The sequence below is a fragment of the Aegilops tauschii genome, chromosome 1 (assembly GCF_002575655.3).
Source record: "Aegilops tauschii subsp. strangulata cultivar AL8/78 chromosome 1, Aet v6.0, whole genome shotgun sequence".
NCBI classification, from domain to species: domain Eukaryota; kingdom Viridiplantae; phylum Streptophyta; class Magnoliopsida; order Poales; family Poaceae; genus Aegilops; species Aegilops tauschii.
In genome coordinates this window covers 482,318,482-482,330,902 of record NC_053035.3, presented here as the reverse complement: position 1 = coordinate 482,330,902, position 12,421 = coordinate 482,318,482, and positions in this window count along the sequence as shown.

Below are 12,421 nucleotides of genomic sequence, written 5' to 3'. Positions count from 1 at the left end.
ATAGAGTTTGCCAAGTTGCCTTCTCCTCTTGTTGTTAATGATGATGCTTGTGCTACTAACTCTATTTCTTGTGAAGCATCCATTTTAAAGGAGAACGTTGAGCTATGGGCTCAACTTGAGTTGCTATCTAGCAATTATGGGAAATTGGAAGAAAGTCATGAAAAGCTCTCAAGCTCTCATGATGATCTTCTAGTATCCCATAATGTGCTAAAGATAGCTCATGAGGCCATGATTTCTAAGGTAACATCAGTGAGCCTCATGTGGACACAAGCACTACTTTTAGTCAAAGTGCTATATTGCCTTGTGCTAGTCCTCGCGATTCATCCATGCATAACGTTGGTACATCTTGTGATGAATTGCTTTCCTTGCCTTGTTGCTCTAACGATGAAGCTTATACTTCCTCTAGTGCTTGTGTTGAGACTAACCATGTAGAGGAAATCAAAGAGCTCAAGGCCCAAGTCACTTCTCTGAAGAAAGACTTGGAAAAGAGTTATGAAGGAAAATTTACACTCAACAACATCTTGAGAGTGCAAAAATCCCCCAATGACAAAGGTGGACTTGGATTCAACTCCAAGAAGAAGAAGAAGAAGAAGTCCAAGATGAACAAAAAGAAGGGCCAAGAACAAGTCAAGAATTCGGCCAAGATTGTTTGCTTCAAGTGCAAAGTAGAAGGACATCATGTTAGATCTTTCCCATTGAAGAAGAAGGCCATTAGTGACAAGCAACAAGGGAAGCGGCCACAAGTTCGATCTCATGCTCAACCACAAGTTGAAGAAAGTCCTCTTCCCAAGAATCCTCAAGCTAATGCTTCTCAAGTTGATAAATCAAGTGAGAAGAAAGTGAAGAGTAGACGTTGCTACTTATGTCGTGAGAAAGGTCACCTCGCCTCTTCATGCACTAGTGGTAACTTATCCAACCCAATTATTACTGATGACATCTATTCTCTTGGGAAGGATAATGTTGGCCATGTGTTTGCCAAATTTGTTGGTGCTCAAAGTGGTGTCAAGAAAAGAACCATTTGGGTAGCCAAGCCTATTGTGACTAACCTCTTAGGACCCAACTTGGTTGGGGACCAACTAGCTCAAACTTGATCAATAGGTGTTGTTGGAGGGCATTGGAGACTTGGCTACATTATGAAGATTTAAGGGGACTTCATCATTCTTATTGTCTCAAGCCAAGTCAATTGGGTTATCAAGTTTCTATTCTAGATCCAATGTGCCTCCTTCCGGTAACTTGTACTTAAATTGTTTACATCGAAAGTTACTTGCCCCTTTGCATGTTTTGGTTTTGTTCCTTGCATGTGGTTGTATATGTTGTGCCTCCAATTTGCTTATCTTGAGTAATCAAGTATGTGTGTGTTGGTTTGCACATCACGTACGTGTGTGTAGTGCGTTGAGCCTTTGTGCATCTTGTTTGTATGTTAGTTGGCTCTTGTGAGAGATTAATGGAACATCCCATTTTGGGGGAGTGATGTGCTTTGTGCACCTCACGGTCCCATAAATGTGTTTACATGAGGAATACCACCTAGTATTGATATTGCAAGCTTATCTAGTCACTATGTGGTATGTCTTCTCATGAGAAATTCAAATTCTAAATAGTCCATTAATTATCTCTTGTTGGATTCTCTTTTTGCCTCTTGTTAAGTTTTCTTTAATTGGTATCACATTATGGGGGAGTAATATGCTATGTATATTACTAGCCTAGAAAATGTGTACATTTGAGATATTGTCACCTAGAATTGATATTGTAAATTATGTTGTTCCTACGTGGCATGTTAGCTCTACAAGTTGCAATTTGCTTGTGTTTGGTGTGAAGATGATGTCGGATATCCTTGCTATCTACCACCGGGAATTATTTCCAAATACTTCTTGTCTTTTGACAATTGGTACTCACTTATGTGTGGTAGAAATTATTGATCATCTTCACGTTGGCCTTTGCTTTTTATTTGCCTTATCTCTTGCCAAGTTTGTGTCAACTCCCATTGCCTTCCATGCCACTTGAGGATCTTGTTGTTTTCTTGATCTTGTCTAGTGTTTTCCTTGATATAGTGAACGTGGTGATCCTACCTTTTGCATTTTGTATTCAAATGCAAATTCTCTATAATGCACAACTCGTGGGGGAGCTATCCTATTTTCTATAAAACACTAAACTTGTGATCCATTTTAAGTGTGTGTTGGTGGACGGCAAGCCGTTTCTTTTTGGTACTTGTGCCATCATGAAACTTTGTAGAGAGCTTGGTTTGTTTGGAACCATCCTCCCTTTTGGGAGTTTGATATCATTTTGTGGGTTCCAATGGATATCTCATTCCTTAATGTATCTTTTAATGATATCTTCCAAGTGATGATTTCTCCATTTGGTATTCTTTTCACTTGGTATTTCCTTGTATTTTGGTATCAGTTCTTGAAAGTTTTGAGCATGCATATTAACTTCATGTAGTTTCCGTGGCATGATTTCTCTCTTTGACCCAATATATAGGGGAAACTCCACCAAGTCTCAAATTGGATGAGATGTGCATGAATTTCATTTCAATATCTATATGCACATATTTATGTGGAGTTTGTCCTATGTATTGTTGGTGTTTCTAACTCTTTGGTCCCAATGAGTTTGGGTACCATTTTGTTTGTGTTGTTGTTCTAGGAATAATTGGACATGCATTGGATGCTCGGCTCACTCACAAGGAAGGTGTTGTCACCATGTGCTTTTTGGAGTCAAGCTAGGATGATCAATGAACTACTTTGTACCTTCAATTGGTATCTACTACATCCTTCCAATGTTAACTCGGTAACAAGTATCTTCATATAATTCATGCACACATTTCTTGCATCAACCTTGTGTAGGTTGTATCATGGCATGTTATTCATTCTCTCTTGTGATACTTGTTTCCTTCTCAAAGCATCCCAACAATTATCTCTTGTTGCTAGTTGTGATGTCTTTGATGGTTGTGTGGTAGGAATTCATTTATGTACAATAAGACCATATCTAGCCATGTGATATGCTTCCAAGCAAATATCTTATTGGTATATCTATGACTTCCTTTTGGATATCTTGTTCCTTCGTGTTGTAACTATTTCAGGTGTACATCCTTCTTTGTAGATATATATCATCATGATCTCGTCTACCTAGAACCTTATACACTTGAGAGAAATTACATCTCTAGATGATATCCTTTCTTTCACGTCCACCTTGTCTTTCTTGTTATTTCTTTGGTGGCTCCGTGAAAGCTTTTGCCTTGAGTGCATGTCTTATCTCGTTGCATCTTGATGCACTCTTGTGTGGTGAAGATTATTTTCCTCATGCTTATCTCTACGAGGCTTTTGCCATCTTAATTGGTATCCCTTGTATTGATGAGGCTTTCATCTTCTATCTTCACCATGGGTTGTCACAAGTGTTGGTTATTCATTTTGCATTTTTAGTGTGCTTGTGAACCCTTTTGCTTGGTGTGTGTGGGGAGGACATGTCATGCACCTTGTATCTCCACTATCCAAGACTATGTTGATGCTTAATGCTCATTCATACATTAGTCTTCTCAAGTGCTTTGCCATGACTCACACACATCATTTTGGTTGAGCCTACTCTTAAGTTGCCTCTTTTATATGTTGCTCAACCATTTGTTTGTTGCAAGTGCTAGGCTTTGTTTCCTATACGCTCACTTGCACTTGTTGTGAGTTTCTATTGATTTTCGGGGAGTGATGATCCTATTTTGTGCACTCGGTATCCTAATGCAAATATTGTAAGAAGTGCACAAATCATGGAGAGCTTCACTAGTGTCTTTAGAACACTCTGTTGCTCTCTTGCACTTGTCGTGAGGTTCTATTGATCTTGGGGGAGTGACGATCCTATTTTGTGCTCGTTGTATCCAGTTACAAAACTAAATTGTGCACAAATCATGGGGAGCTTCTCTAGTTTCTCTAGAACACTCCTTTGCTCATATCATAATTTATTTCATTCATGTGGCACGTAGGATCATTGGTCTAGTTGGCTCAATTGATATCCGTTGATTGCTTGCTTCAATTGGTATCTTTTGATTGCTTGTTTGCTTGTTTCTCTCTTTCTTATGTCTTTGTGGCATATCTTTCTTTTGTAAACTTTGGGCCTACATATAGTTTGTTTTCCTCCTAGTATTTACCGTCAAACTTGTGTATTGCATTCCACTCTCTTGTTGAGAAATACACAAATTATGGAGGAACACAATTTATATTGGCCTTCTAAGCTTTTCTCCCATTTTGGCAATCGATGCCAATGGGGGAGAAGTTTCAGAGAGTTTTGTGGAGAAGTTTAGAGAATTCTCTCCTCTTGCTTTGGTTTTGTTCCTAAGCATTTGCATCTCTTACTCATGCATCATTGGTTGTTGCATTGCATGGTGATGCATAATTCCTTATATAAACTCTCTTGAAAGTGGTTGTCATCAATTACCAAAATGGGGGAGATTGAAAGAACAAGTGGTGCCCCCATGTTTGGTTTTGGTAATTGACGACAATCTCTATGGACTAATGGTTGCCTTGAGTTATATTTGAAGGTTTTGTCCATAGGCTTTTCTTGGAGTACATGTGTTGGTTTCAAGGAGAGTTTGTGTTGACCAAGGTGCTATTAAGGAATTATCCAAAGATTGGTCATGTGAGAGTTGAGCTTATTGCAAGCATGTCTTGAAGAAGAAGATTGTGTGATCATTCATGTTTACCTTCAAGACATCATCCAAATGAAGAGAGTTGGAAAGATTCTAGGTTGATCATGTTGGAAATATGCCCTAGAGGCAATAATAAAATGGTTATTATTACATTTCCTTGTTCATGATAATTGTCTATTGTTCATGCTATAATTGTGTTATCCGGAAACCGTAATACATGTGTGAATACATAGACCACAACATGTCCCTAGTGAGCCTCTAGTTGACTAGCTCGTTGATCAATAGATGGTTACGGTTTCCTGACCATGGACATTGGATGTCGTTGATAACGGGATCGCATCATTAGGAGAATGATGTGATGGACAAGACCCAATCCTAAGCATAGCACAAGATCGTGTAGTTCGTTTGCTAAGAGCTTTTCTAATGTCAAGTATCGTTTCCTTAGACCATGAGATTGTGCAACTCCCGAATACCGTAGGAATGCTTTGGGTGTACCAAACGTCACAACTTAACTGGGTGGCTATAAAGGTGCACTATAGGTATCTCCGAAAGTGTCTGTTGGGTTGGCACGAATCGAGACTGGGATTTCTCACTCTGTATGACGGAGAGGTATCTCTGGGCCCACTCGATAATGCATCATCATAATGAGCTCAATGTGACTAAGGAGTTAGTCACGGGATCATGCATTACGGTACGAGTAAAGTGACTTGTCGGTAACGAGATTGAACGAGGTATTGGGATACCGACGATCGAATCTCGGGCAAGTAACATACCGATAGACAAAGGGAATTGTATACAGGATTGATTGAATCCTCGGCATCGTGGTTCATCCGATGAGATCATCGAGGAGCATGTGGGAGCCAACATGGGTATCCAGATCCCGCTGTTGGTTATTGACCGGAGAGTCGTCTCGGTCATGTCTACGTGTCTCCCGAACCCGTAGGGTCTACACATTTAAGGTTCGGTGACGCTAGGGTTGTATAGATATTAGTATGCGGTAACCCGAAAGTTGTTCGGAGACCCGGATGAGATCCCGGACTTCACGAGGAGTTCCGGAATGTTCCAGAGGTAAAGATTTATATATGGGAAGTCTTGTTTTGGTCGCCGGAAAAGTTTCGCGCATTATCGGTATTGTACCGGGAGTGCCGAAAGGGGTCCGGGGGTCCACCAAGGGGGTCGACCTGCCCCGGGGGGCCACATGGGCTGTAGGGGTGTGCGCCTTGGCCTATATGGGCCAAGGGAACCAGCCCCAAGAGGCCCATGCGCAAAGAGATAAGGGAAAGGGAGAGTCCTAAAGGGGGAAGGCACCTCCTAGGTGCCTTGGGGAGGATGGACTCCTCCCTGGCCGCACCCTTCCTTGGAGGAAGGGCCAAGGCTGCGCCCCCCCTTCTCCCTTGCCCCTATATATATGTGGGGAAGGGGAGGGCAGCAATACCCGAAGCCCTGGCGCCTCCCTCTCCCTCCCGTGACACATCTCCCTCCCCCCGCAGCGCTTGGCGAAGCCCTGTTGGAATCCCGCTACTTCCACCACCACGCCGTCGTGCTGCTGGATCCCCATCAACCTCTCCTCCCCCCTTGCTGGATCAACAAGGAGGAGACGTCTCTCCCAACCGTACATGTGTTGAACGCGGAGGTGCCGTCCGTTCGGCGCTAGGATCATCGGTGATTTGGATCACGACGAGTACGACTCCATCAACCCCGTTCTCTTGAACGCTTCCGCTCGCGATCTACAAGGGTATGTAGATGCACTCCTTCCCTCTCGTTGCTAGTAAACTCCATATATTGATCTTGGTGATGCGTAGAAAATTTTGAATTTCTGCTACGTTCCCCAACAGATCAAGACTAAGTCAAGAGTGAATCAAGTTGATCAACTCACAAAGCGTAGAAGATGTACCGAGAGGGATCAAGTGATCCCATGGTATGGTAAGCATTGTCCATTGTGCTTTGTGTACTAACCCATGGTCTATGTGAGAGTTCTATGTGGGGTTAGGTACGTGTTCATGGGCTTGCGTCAAGAGGAAGATATCACTCAACCCATGGAGAGGATGACATCAAGTGGTGATCGTCATCAAGATTGCCGTGTGCAAGTTCAAGTGGAGCATCACGAAGAGATCAAGTGCTTGAAGCTTTCCGTCCATTGTGGTGACAATGGACTTGTGAAGATGTGCCGAAGAGTGGCTCACCCATAGTGGACTATGGGGGAGTAATCATCTAGTCTTCATCGAGCCAACGCAATCAAGAAAGGTGGTCCAACTTGAGGGAGTCAAGATTGTCATCATCTAGCTCAAGTGGAACATGTGCAAGGCAAAGGTTTGCCCTTGATAGGGTTTCTATTTTACCGGTCTCATGGTGGTAGTTGGGAGACCGGGTTATAGGATCGATAGCCGTACTATCAAGGGGGGCTCTCAAGTGAGTAGCTTGATTGTATCGTTCGTCGAGAGCTCAAACCATTGCATCCTTGCATCATGTTTCTTGGTTCTTGTTTGGTTCTCTTTGTGAGTCTTAGAGCTTATGGTCATCTTGATGACAAGCTTGAGTTCATCGAAAACGGAGTTTGCATGCGTCTTCTATGATGTTTTCGATGTTGGAGGTTTTACCTGTCTTATCCGAGGAAGGGTTCTCACCATTTTCTTTTGGGCCCTTTCTCATTTGCTTCTTATTGGTATTTCTATCAAGATTGTGTTAGCCCTTGTTGCTAGCTTTCCAACAAACTTGGTTTCGTCGAATTCAGAGTCCGTTTGCAGAAGTTGTGTCAGTTTTGGTGTTCTGAAAAGGCTGCAGCGGTACTACCGTGGACAGGAGCGGATGTAATTTTTTACTACCACTCTCGGGAGCGGTACTACCGCTTGGAGCAGTACTACTGCGGCTACTTCCGTGGCTACTTCCGCTCGGGACCAAAAACTCGTCACAAGTCCAGCGGTGGTAGGCACGGATGTAATTTTTTAGTACCGCTCGCAAGCAGTAGTACCACTACCCTTAGCAGTAGTACCGCTACCCCTAACGGTAGTACCGTGAGGTCAAGCGGTACTACCACTCTGACGGTTCTTCTGGCTTTTTTTGCCTCCTCGCTGTTGTGTTTCAAAGGGCTACTACCGCCCTAGCGGTAGTACCGCTCCTTGGAGCGGTAGTACCGCTCGGTGCGGGCTGTGACCATAACGGTTGGATTTTTCCCCACCTATAAAAGGGGGTTTTCTTCCCCAATGAACCTTATCCTTTGAGCTCGTGTTCTTCCCCCATTGTTGACCTTCTTCGAGCTTGCTAACTCTCAATCCCTCCATGGATTCTTGCTAGTTTTTGAGGGAAAAGAGAGAGGAGATCTAGATCCACATTTCCACCAATCACTTTCTCCTCTATGTGAGGGGAACCCCTTGGATCTAGATCTTGGAGTTCTTGGTGTTCTCCTTCTTGTTCTTCCTCTCATTTTCCTCCCTAGCATTAGTTGCTTCGGTGGGATTTGAGAGAGAAGGACTTGGGCACTCCGTGTGCCCTTGCCATTGCATTTGGTGCATTGGTTTGAGTTCTTCACGGTGATATGTGGAAGTTACAAGTTGAGAAGCTTATTACTCTTGCGTGCTTGGTACCCTTGAGCTTGTTCCTCTTGGGTGCTTGGGCGCCCTAGACGATTGGTGGTGTTCAGAGCTCAATCATTGTGGTGTAAAGCTCCGGGCAAGCGTCGGGGTCTCCAATTAGGTTGTGGAGATCGCCCCGAGCAATTTGACGGGTTCCGGTGACCGCCCCCAAGGGTTGCCAAAGTGTACGGGTTCGGTGACCGCCCCCAAGGGTTGCCATTTGTACGGATTCGGTGACCGCCCTCAAGGGTCCCTTAGTGGAATCATGACATCTTGCATTGTGCGAGGGCGTGAGGAGATTACGGTGGCCCTAGTGGCTTCTTGGGGAGCATTGTGCCTCCACACCGCTCCAAACGGAGATTAGCATCAGCAAGGGTGTGAACTTCGGGATACATCGTCGTCTCCGCATGCCTCGGTTATCTCTTACCCGAGCCCTTTACTTATGCACTTTACTTTGTGATAGCCATATTGTTTCTTGTCATATGTCTTGCTATCACCTAAGTAGTTTTTCTTGCTTAGCATAAGTTGTTGGTGCACATAGGTGAGCCTAGTTGTTGTGGCTTTTGTGCTTGACAAATTAACCGCTAGGTTTATTCCGCATTTGTTCAAGCCTCAACCGTCATTATTATAAAGCGCCTATTTACCCCCCCCCCTCTAGGCGACATCCTCGATCTTTCACTTCACAATCTCGGTCACTCGGCGATCCACAATTCCTCTTGGATGCTCTAGACCATGACGCCTAACCGTCTGGAAGAAGCACAGTCTTCAAAGGTAACAAGCGTCGGATCCACGCAGGATCAATCTCTTCAGTGATGCTCAATCACTTTGGGTTTGTAGGTGTTTGGGTTTGGGTTTTTCCTCACTCGATGATTTTCGCTCAAAGTCCTCGGAGGATGGGATGCTCTCAAATGACAAGTGTCAGTTTCTCTCGGAGCAGCCAACCAGCTAGTGGTTGTAGGGGGCGGCTGTTTATAGCCTAGGGAGCAGCCCGACATGATAAGACATAAATGCCCTTCAATGATATGACTGTTAGGTGGGTAGATATTTTGGGACAGCTGGCGCATAGCACAGCAACGGTCGGAAATTTGAGTATCGAATTCCTCAGGGCTATCATGTTCCTCACTTGTAGGCAATCTGCACTGGCGAATTCCTAACTCCTCAGTCAGAACAAATTCCTCAGAGACCAGAAGAACTTCGTCTCTGTCACTGAAGAATATGACTGAACTGTATGAGATTTCCAATGGCTTCACTCGAAGGGATTGGTAGGTGTAGGATTTTGAGTTGAGCATCACATGGAAATTTTTCCTTAGTATTTCCTCGACCCCCTTTAACAATACGGTGTTTCCTATGACTCAAGAAAGAGAAAATGAAACTACGAAAACAGAAGTCTTCACACTTCATGTTCCTCAAATGAATACCAAGTCTTCAAGGTCACACCAATTTCTTCACTTTCAAAGTCTTCAGAAAGTCTTCAAAAATCCAAAGTCTTCAGTCGAAGAACTTCATTTTTGGGGGTCGACTTTCTTTGTAAACATCAAACTCCTCATAGACTTATAGACCTCTGTACACTCATAAACACATCAGTCCCTTAACCTATAAGTCTTCAATACACCAAAATCACTAAGGGGCACTAGATGCACTTACAATCTCCCCCTTTTTGGTGATTGATGACAATATAGGTTAAGTTTTCAACGGGGATAAACATATGAAGTGTAAATACTGATATTGAGGAATTTGATTGCAAGATATAGAAGAACTCCCCCTGAAGATGTGCATAGTGAGGAATTTGCTTTTGAAGCAATGCACACTTGAAGAGTTGAATCATGGAGATCTCCGCCTATATCTTGTAATTCATACACGCATTTGACATAATATATGAAGAATTTGAAATGCATGATGAAATATGGTGACTGATGTAATTCAGCATGCGTGCAATAACATTAACTAGGAATAAGCATGGAGAAGAAACAGCAAAAGTATCAGGCCACCATAGAGTTTTAAGTTTACAACTCGATCCAACAAAGTCATCAGAAGAACGAGAGTTGTAACTTAGAAAAAATGCCCATAAAAGATAGACCCGCTTGAGGACTAACTCAAAATTCTCCCCCTTTGTCATCAAATGACCAAAAGGTTCGAAAATGAGGAATAACGCCCCTGAAGAATATCAAGTTGATGAAGGAGTGCCAGCGTTGTTGGGGTCGTTTGTTGATGTAGGGCCTGCCGCGGTATCGTCCAAGTCTTCATACTCATCAGTTTCACGCGATGAAGAATAGGAGCTGGCCACCAAGGAAGGAACCTTGACCTTCTTGTATTTCTTCGGAGGAGGTGCAGACCAGTCAAAGTCCTCCTTGAGACCCATGTTCTTCAGATCTTCTTCGCTGTAAATGTGAGACAGAACAGCCCAGGTGCGACCGAAGACTTCATGGAGGTAGTAATGGTTTTTCTTCACTACATTGTGGGTAGCAGTCATGCTGTGAAGAATTGAAACAAACTGACGCTTGACCCATTTGTGATTGCGATCAACCTTCTGGTGAAGACTGAGGAGAAGCTGACAGTCAGTCATCACCCTGGGAGCAGTAGCTTGAGGATTTGGCTTGGAGGCATGGGCAGCAGAATCATGAGTGGCAGAGTCATCATTGGTGGAATAAGATGCAGCTTTGCGAAATTGACCATCCAATGGACGAATGCCTTCATCAATAACAGCAGCGGCCTTGCCCTTTTCATCAGCTGACGAAAATGTCCGTTTGAGGACTTCAATCGAGGACAACTAGCTGCAATGGTTCAGTGTATCAGCTTTGTAGTTGAATGAAGACCTTGTTCTGATGAATCTCATAATCCACGGAGCATAAGGCTTCAACTCAAACGGTGACATTGCGACATTTGCCAGAGTCCTCATGAAAAAACCATGGAAGTTGACGGGAAGGCCATGAATGATATTGAAAAGCAGATTCTTCATGATGCCAATGACTTCTTCTTCATTCGAGTCGTGGCCCTTGATAGGACTCAATGTCTTCGTCAGAATGCGATAGACAGTTCGAGGCACATACAACAATTCCTTCACAAGGAATTTTGTTCTTGGGGCCTGACCTGGCTTCAATGGCTTCATTAGCACTTGCATATGGTGATCTGTAAGCTCAGGTTCACTGTAGATGCAACGAGCAGCTTCAAGGGGAGGACTGAGAGGCAAAGCATGAAGCAATTCAGTAGCTGGTGCCTTGTAGTGAGTATTTTCAGACATCCAGTCCAGCACCCATGAATTCACATCTTCAGAGTCTCCGGTGATGTGCAGAGTTCCATAAAATTGAAGAATGAGCTCTTCATTCCAATCACATATATCAGTGTAGAAATTTAACAGCCCAGTGTCGTGAAGAACACTGAGGACTGGCACGAAGCACGGCAGAGATTCCATATCCACATGAGGAATGTGCTCACGATCGAAGACTTTGTCTTTGTTGAACAACACTGAGGAATAAAAATTTGCCTGGCTGGCAGTCCAGAAACGCCTCTTCCTAATGCGAGCAGAGTCATAGGGGTTGTAATCTGTGAAGAATATGTGCTCGCCGAAGAAATCATTAGCCTTGAATTTTTGCTTCCTTGAGAATGGATCCTTTGGCTTGGGCAGAGGAGTGTCAGTCAGTTGCATTACAACCTCAGGAATCGCAATCTCAGGTTCTTCAGGCTGAGGAAATTCTGGTTCCTCTTCAGTGGCAGTCTGTGTCTTCAGTGATTCAGCAGCAGCAGTTTCTTCAGCACTAGTGGCTGGAATTTCTTCATGAACAGATGCAGTGGGTTGATGTTCTTCAGAGCCCATTTGAATAGTTTGTGCTAGGGACTGAGGGATTTGTTGCAATGGCGTGAACAGAGGGGAGTTTGGATGCTGACTATCCCAAAAATCATCATTCATCAATGGAGTAGTACTCCCAATGTCCACGTAAGAATTTTGATCATCCAATTCCTCAACACCGGCCTCTTCAATAGTGAACTGAGGCATGGGCGAGGAAACAGCTGGAGTTGAAGGGATTTCATCCACTTCAATTTCTTCATCTATCTGCTCTGACGAAGCAGCAAAAGGATTTTCTTCATCAGATCCGCTAGGGATCACATATTCTTCATCAAAAGGAACAAGGTCCTTTGATGGCATGGTTGAGATCGGAACAGCATCAATGGGGTTTGCAACTGAGCTGGTCAATTTCTTCATCTTCTTCGGAGCTGAAGAATCTGATGAAGC